General features: G+C 45.2%; 1 protein-coding gene across 1 annotated transcript in view; it reads left to right on the top strand.

Moving 5' to 3' along the window:
* The first annotated feature begins 3,198 nt into the window (after positions 1-3,198).
* Positions 3,199-8,194, top strand: part of SYTL4 (synaptotagmin like 4) — a 71,625-nt gene continuing 66,629 nt past the window's right edge. Inside the window, exon 1 of the mRNA XM_024129465.2 lies at positions 3,199-3,238. The gene's annotated coding sequence lies outside the window, so the exon portion shown is untranslated. The remainder of the gene's footprint in view (positions 3,239-8,194) is intronic.

The following is an 8,194-nucleotide window of genomic DNA, read 5'->3' as shown; positions in this document are numbered from 1 at the left end:
ACATAGATTAACTGAGAGAATTTATATTCTTACAATAGAAATTTTTATTTATTTATTTTTTAATTAAAAATTTTTAAAATTAATTTATTTTTTTCCTTTTTTTGGCTGCACTGCAAGGCATGCAGGATCTTAGTTCCCAGACCAGGGATTGAACCTGTGCCCCCTGCAGTGGACGCTCAGAGTCCTAACCACTGGACTGCCAGGGATTTCCCTTCCTGTGGTAGAAATTTTTATATACGTTAGTCTTACGTCACTCAAAATGTGATAGTTGAAATATTTAATACTTTTAAAAGAGAGTAATTTCTCAATACTGAGGCATCCTGTTACCCAAAGCTGAGGAAAATCTCCATCTTAGTTAGCACCAGCCAGAACTTCCTCAACATGGTAAAATGAAACAACTCATTGAATCCGTCATTCATTATGGGACAGGAGCTTACATACTCTACATAGGATAATCATAAGTTCCTGTTGACATTGTTGCAGTGGGTTAGTGTCTGAGTTTGCTTGCGTTGGACCCCTCACAATATTTGGCATAAGAATTAGAGCACAGTATCCTCGTGGCAAACAAGGAGGATCAAACAGAAATTGACAGCAGTTTGCAAAGCACAGAATCTGTATAAACAGGCCGCTGACTAACTTTGTTTTGGTTCATCGTTTATGTTTGTCTCTGTATTTGTAGCTGGTTCAGTGAGACTGTCTTACAGTAAAGGAGTTAGATCCTCACATTCTCCTTAACGAGGTGGACCTTGGAGAGTTAGAAACTGCACATGAAGAAAGAAGTAAAACATAAAATAATATCTGGAAATTTTGCTGAGAAATAAGGGGATTGGACTAAATATTTTCTAAAGTCCCTTCTGGCTGAGGGTGTTTCCAGCTCCACCAAGGACAACCTGCAAAGAAGGAGCAGAGAAGTGCTTGGTCTGAGTTCCCACAGGCCAGGTTAGGGAGGTGAACACATTCAAAGCCCAGAGCTGAGCAGAGGGGCCCTGAGGGCTGAGCTGGCAAAGCTAGACAGAACAAAAGGATTTCCTTTTTGAAGTGGCTTCTTCACACTTCAGGCTGTGGGCTGGGTACTGAAGGGCTAAAGTATGGAAGAAAACTGTGGGGAGAGCCTGGAGGCTGAATTTTACTGTTTTGTCTGTTAGAATTAAAATGATTTTTTTTCTTTCCCCTTTAAGATTTTTCCAAAAAATCTATATTATCAAAGCCATACTTATTATAAGAAAGTTGAAAAATACAAAGAAGTAGGAGGAAAACAAAAACTTCATTTAGTTTCACCACCTAGAGATAGCCACTGTTAATATTTTCCATATTTCTTTTTAGCCTTTTTTCCACGCATATCTACTCATATCCACTAATTGTTGTGATCATATTTTATATTAATGTAACTTACTTTCAATTAATACTAGAGCATAAGCATTTTCCTGTCATTATGAACTATGTGTAAATATCATTTCATTGTCTAGATAATAGTCTATTATATGACTATACTATAATTTATTTAACCATTGAACCATTAGGGGTTTTTTTCCTAGTGTTTTATTATTCTAAGTAATACTGTGATTAACATCATTGTACAAAAAGTTTGTGTACATTTCTGTTTCCTTAGGAAACATTCATTCATTCATTATACAAATATTAGTGAGGACTTACTATATGCCAGGCACTATGCTAGGTGCAAAATTTTTGCCTTGGGTGGCATGTTGTCACCTACTGAGATAAGAAACACTGGAGGAGGAGCAAATTTAAGAGAAAATGTTTGACTGGATGTGTTGAGTTTGAGATGTCCAAGTGGAGTTGCCAAGAAAGCAGAGCTCAGTGAATAGGTCTAGATAGAACTATAAAATTACAGTTGTGGCCATATAGATGGTGTAATTCATGCCAAGTGAGTGAAAGATCATTTAGGGAAAGAGTATATGTAGCCTAGTCCTGAGAATGTCTGGCTTTCAGAGGTTAGATAGCAGAAGTGGAATATGCAAAGGAGACTGAGGAGAGGGCAAAGGGATAGGAGGAAAAGCAAAAGAGTATGGCATCATAGATGCCACAGGAAGACTTTCAAGGAGAAGGAAATGGTTAACAGCGTTAAATGTAGGGGAGAGGTCAAGGAAGATAAACAGGGAAAAATGCCCTATTTATTTAATATAGCTTTTTTGACACGGAGGTCATTGGTTGGGTATCTTGTTGAGCACAGTTTCAGTGGAGTGTTGGGGGAAGGAAGCCAAATTGCTGAGTAAGAAGTAAGGGAATAGAAATTGCCCATAAAGAGGAGCTGGAGAGGTACCTAGTGTGTAGGGAGGATTTTTTTTTTTTAATGGCAGAGACTTGAGCATGTTTAATTGCTTATGACAGATGAGAGGGACTTGAGCATGGTTAATGGCTGATGAGAAGAATGGAGAGAGAGAGAGAGAGGGAGGGAGGGAGAGGGGGGAGAGGAATCTGTAATTACTGGGTAAATATAAACATTTTAAAGTCTATTGATATATATTGTTCACATGCTTTCTAAAAGGGTTTTAAACCAACATACACTCCTACTAGCAATTATGAAAGAGCTTGTTTGAACACTTTGTCTTCATTAAGTGTTATAAAAACAAACAAACAAAACCTTTGCCAAAGAGTTTCATTATGGTTCTAATTTGCTCTTCTTTGATTACTAGTGAGTTTAACCAGTTGTGTCCATGTGTGAATTTAGTCTATGTCCTTTCCCCAAAACGTTTCTATTTTAGACAGACACTTTTATTTGCTATAAAAAGCTGAAAGTCAAAGGATCAGAATAGTATCATTATCTCCCCAAATTATACGGTCTAGAGCCTTCATCTTCTTAGAAGTACACAACAATTTGACAACTTTTGGCTCAGGCTGAGCGGAAGAGAAAGATGATGTATCGTCTGAGAGAGTGACCACCAATGGAACCCAGGTCTAGTCTTAGACTGCTATCGAGTCTTCAAGCACCCTTTGCGAACCGGGACCGGCATCCCTCCAGTGCCTTAAGGCTTTGGCTCTCAGAGCTCCCCTTCGGTAGGCGCGGGCCCCTACCAAGGAGCCCGGAGCGCTGTGCGGCCCCTTTAAGAGTCCAGCTCCTCCCCCGCTCCAGGGAAAGTTGCAGCTTTTTCCGCCTCCCGGGAGGGTAAGAAGGGCCAGCCGCCAGAGTGGGGTTGCAGTCTTACCGGACTCGGAGACCCTCCTCTGAATCCGGTGCTAGGACGTCTCGCCTTCTCGCGGCACCTGTTGCAGGTGACAGGTAGGTCAGTGGCCCGCGACCGCCCCTCCGCCCTCGGTCCGGGACGCCTCCTGGGCCCCCAGTACCTTTTCGCTGCCTAAGCGCCCCCACCCCCATCTCGGGGACCTGCGCGCTTCCCTACCCCCTTCCGCTCTCCCAGTCTCTCCCTGTCCCTAGCTGACCCCCTGTTCCCTCTCTCCGTCCGCCTGTGCGGACCGCACCCCCCACGCTTCGACTCCCGTCTGTTGGGGCGGTCCCTCCCCACCACTCTGCTTTCTCCCGGCCGCCCCTGACCATTTCCCCGGCCCATCCGTCGCCGCCACGGTCTGTGCCCCTCGGGGCTCTGTTTCCTCCAGTGTGGCCGACTTTTCCCGCCCTCCGGAGCCGGGGGCCCCTCCCGGTACCTGGCCCTGGGGGCGGGGGTGGGGCCGAGCTCCTAACGGGAACTGCGCCCTCCGGGGCGTCGAGTCACCTCTTCGGGGGTGTCTCTAGCAGCGCCCGGCGGTCGCGCGGGGTCTGGGCCCCGCACTCTTTCCGGACCTCTGACCTCGCGGCGTCCGCTTCCCTGCCCTCGGTGGATCCGCCGCAGGTTAAAAGGCTGGAGGCCGGTTGGCCCCCAGCCCTGCCTCAGTGGGCACCCTCTGCGCTTGGGCTGGGGACCCAGCTGTGTGCTCTGGAGCTGAGCCGCTTTATCTTGCCACCCTTCCAGCAGGCAGCGGGGGTACGCTTCTGGAGGAGGGTCCCCACAGCCCTCAGAAGAGACCCAGAACACTTCCATCTTCTGTGATGGTTTGTAAAGGGGCAGAAAAGATGTCCCTCCAGCGCTTAACGTTGAATAAAATGGTTGGGTTTTTTTGGTGGTGAAATCATTTGGTGAGAATTTTGGTGACTCGACCAGGTGATGTTTCTCATCAACCAAAGTTTTCTTCCCCCAGTAGCCTGCCAGCTTCTTCAGGACCAGAGGACCTAGCATTCCAGAATACTGCTTTAGGCAGGGTTGATCCTAGGCCTTGTACATTTGTGCCAGAAATTAGTCTTCAGTACATCTTGTACCTTCTATTTTTAACTGGCTTCTTTCCTGCTTTCAGCTCCCCATCCCCACCCCTCATAAATCCATTAATATTAAGGTGTTAATGACCTTATGTGTTTACCTGCTGGACTGTGGAGAGAACAATGTTTAATGCAAAGAGTTGAGGCCCTAGTGAAGTTTTCTGCTGTAGTTGTAGCTGTTGGTGTTTTTTTGTTTTTGTTTTTTAAAAGCACCTGCTGGAAATCCTAGTAGAAAAAGACCACCGGGCTTCCCTGGTGGCGCAGTGGTTGAGAGTCCGCCTGCCGATGCAGGGGACACGGGTTCGTGCCCCGGTCCGAGAAGATCCCACATGCCGTGGAGCGGCTGGGCCCGTGAGCCATGGTCGCTGAGCCTGCGCGTCCGGAGCCTGTGCTCCGCAACGGGAGAGGCCACAACAGTGAGAGGCCCGCGTACCACAAAAAAAAAAAAGACCACCAACTTGGCTTGTGAGACTTTTCCTGGCAGGGGATGAACATTTCTGGTAGCACAATTTCAGGTGCCTCTCACTAGGCTAAAGCAGTGAAATGAAGTTTGGAGGCCTGTTCAGGGATAATTGGTCTGTGAGTGTATGTGGCATTCTGATTTTTTTTTTAAATTGTTTATTTTTATTTTTAATTAATTTTTATTGGAGTATAGTTGCTTTACAATGTTGTGTTAGCCTCTACTGCACAGCAGCATGAATCAGCCATACATATACATATATACCCGCCCTTTTGGATTTCCCTTCCATTTAGGACCCCACAGTGCATTACGTAGAGTTCCCTGTGCTATACAGTAGGTTCCCATCAGTTGTCTATTTTATACATGGTATCAATAGTGTATATGTGTCAATCCCGATGTCCCAATTCCTCCCTGTGGCATTCTGATTGGTACTCTCTGAGCTTTTCCCCTTAAAGGCTGCTACTCTAGTGGGAAGCTGCCGCATAGCACGGGGAGATCACCTCAAAAAGGCTGCTACTAATCATGGTTGTTAGAATTCATCGAGCCAGGCACTGTGATAAATTCTTTACATAATTATCTCACATAATCCTAATGATAAGTGTATGTGCTAGGCACTACAATTATAAGCATGCTATGATGAAAGGGAGACTCTGAGAGTTTAAGTGCTTTGTCTCAAATCACCCAACTGATGAGGGGCAGAGCTGGGCCATCTGACTGCCGAACTGTGTTCTTATCCCCTATCACACCACCTCTGCTGTCTTTGATGTTAGGAACACTAAATAGCTCACAAGTGAGGACTAAGTGATTAAAAATTTCCCTTCCAAGCTGAAGCCTAAGTTTTGGTCCTTGACTCTACCTCAGAGGCACTGCAGAGACTTTGGACCACTTACCTCACTGATGTCTTACCCGCTTCACTTCCAACGTGAGGCTGGTTGCCACGTTGCCACTATAAGTACACACCCCTGGGTGTACCTAGTTGAATGAAACCTTCAGGGATCTCAACTCAGAAGGAATTGTCTTGAAGTTAGAGAGCGTGAACCTGGATTCTAGGGATGTGCGCCTGACTCAACTTTTTCCTTTCCTGCTGGCTAGGGGAGAAATGAGGGTGTGGAAAGTGATAAGGATTTCCCAACAGCCAGGCCAGAGAGCCTGAGGGTGAGTGTGTGCTTGTTTTATCGTGGGATGGATGGAGTACCTTAGGGAGGGACAGTCCACAAGAAAATGTCCTTTCTGATTCCATCTCTGTGTCTTTGCTCAAGTTACTCCTTTTTTTTTTCCCTGAAGAGAGACTTTCCCACCCATGACCACTCTCCTGCCATTAATTCCTATTCATCTCAAGATTTAGCTCTAAAGTCACCTCCTTTGGGACAGCCTTACTGAACACACAGTTCCTTCCCCTAATCAGAATTACCAGTTATTCTGTGTCCTAAAGCACTTTGTTTACACCTCAGGAAAATTCCTTAACACCTCTCTCAGTTGGTTTTCCACCTGGAAGGTACCTCTCTGAGTACAAGGTCTAGATCTTAGAGCTCCCTTTGTCTTGAGCACAAGAGATTAACAAATATTTGTGCTAGGAACTGGGGATACCATGCCTTCAAGGGCCTGAGGTCAGGTGATGGTGGGATTGAAGTACAGAAGACACCTTTTTAGGCACTTGAAATCCGACAGCTCGGAGTTTGTACTTAAATGTCACCTTAGTGAGGCCGTTCTTAACCACCCTATTTAAGCTTATAACCCCTTCCCTGAACATTCTATATGCCCCTTCCCTACCTTATTACTCTAATGTAATATATTATGTATTTTATTCATTTTTCTTTCTTATTGTCTGTCCCTCTCCCCCCTCCATAATGGAAGTTCCATGTGGGCAGGGATTTCTGTCTGTTTTATTCACCAGTGGACCCCAGCATCCATAACAGAGCCTGGCACATCCTAGGTGCTTGCTAATATTTGTTAATTGAATTAATGAATGACATTACCATGCTAGGAATTGGCACTCTTTTGTGTTCTCCTGGACCTGAAACTAAGTGTCCCCAGTCTGCCCCAGGCCCAGTTCTCACACATCTTTGCTTTGAGAGTGCATGCCTGATGGCAACTTTGACCTAGTTGGAAGTACTTCCTCTCTTTTTAAGGCATAAGTCTCCGGATGGAAACTTCTAAAGTTTAAAGTGGAAATGTAAAGATGCTGTACTTCTTGTGGGTAGGAAGGGGGGTTGCACTTAGAAGAGGGAGTATGGCTTATCAGATGTCTTGAGGCGTTTGTTCAGTGAGCTCATAAGAAGCTGGAGAAAGTTCCTGTGTGATAGGGAAGTGAACAGCCCAAACGAATAAAAGATGCCAACCAAATTAAGCTTCTGGCCTCAAGTCACTCAGCCTTTTAGGCATGAGGTAGTAATGAGATTATGAACTTTATGGAAAAGCCATTGCTGATGACTACTGGCGTAGTACTTGACGAGTTTTATACTAGGAGAATTATACAATGTGAGGAAACCACTGTGTAACAGAAAAGAAAAAAAAAGTACTGTTCTATTTAAATGCTTTGAAGTATTCAGAAAGAAAAATAAGGCTAGAATCTTTTTTTTTTTTTTTTTTCCGGTACGTGGGCCTCTCACCGCTGTGGCCTCTCCCGTCGCGGAGCACAGGCTCCGGACGCGCAGGCCCAGCGGCCATGGCTCACGGGCCCAGCCGCTCTGCGGCACGCGGCATCCTCCCGGACCGGGCACGAACCCGTGCTCCCCGCATCAGCAGGCGGACTCCAAACCACTGCACCACCAGGGAAGCCCTAGAATCTTTTAAAAGACAGGCTTGGAAGGAGTTGGACCCTTGATACAGTGGTAAATATGTGATTTTCCACCATTTGATGTGTGGTAACTTATCTGAAACTGAAGTTTGTACAAAAAACTTCTACACAGCCTCCTCTTCTACTCAGTTTATCTCCCCAACCTCTCGACAGTGGAGTGACCCAGAGCTCAGTCCATTGACTTTTCTCTATCCAGAATCTTTCTAGATGCATTCATCCAGCCGCATGGCTTTATTTTCTTTTTTAATTTTTTTAAACATCTTTATTGGTGTATAATTGCTTTACAATGGTGTGTTAGTTTCTGCTTTATAACAAAGTGAATCAGTTATACATATACATATGTTCCCATATTTCTTCCCTCTTGCATCTCCCTCCCTTCCACCCTCCCTAACCCACCCCTCTAGGTGGTCACAAAGCACAGAGCTGATCTCCCTGTGCTATGCGGCTGCTTCCCACAAGCTATTTTACATTTGGTAGTATTTATAAGTATATGCCACTCTCTTCACTTCGTCCCAGCTTACCCTTCCCCCTCCCCGTGTCCTCAAGTCCATTCTCTACATCTGTGTCTTTATTCCTGTCCTGTCCCTAGGTTCTTCAGACCTTTTTTTTTTAAGATTCCATAGATATGTGTTAGCATACGGTATTTGTTTTTCTCTTTCTGACTTACTTC

The sequence above is a fragment of the Physeter macrocephalus genome, chromosome 21, assembly GCF_002837175.3.
Source record: "Physeter macrocephalus isolate SW-GA chromosome 21, ASM283717v5, whole genome shotgun sequence".
Taxonomy (NCBI): Eukaryota; Metazoa; Chordata; class Mammalia; order Artiodactyla; family Physeteridae; genus Physeter; species Physeter macrocephalus.
This window is presented reverse-complemented; position numbering and strand designations above follow the sequence as displayed.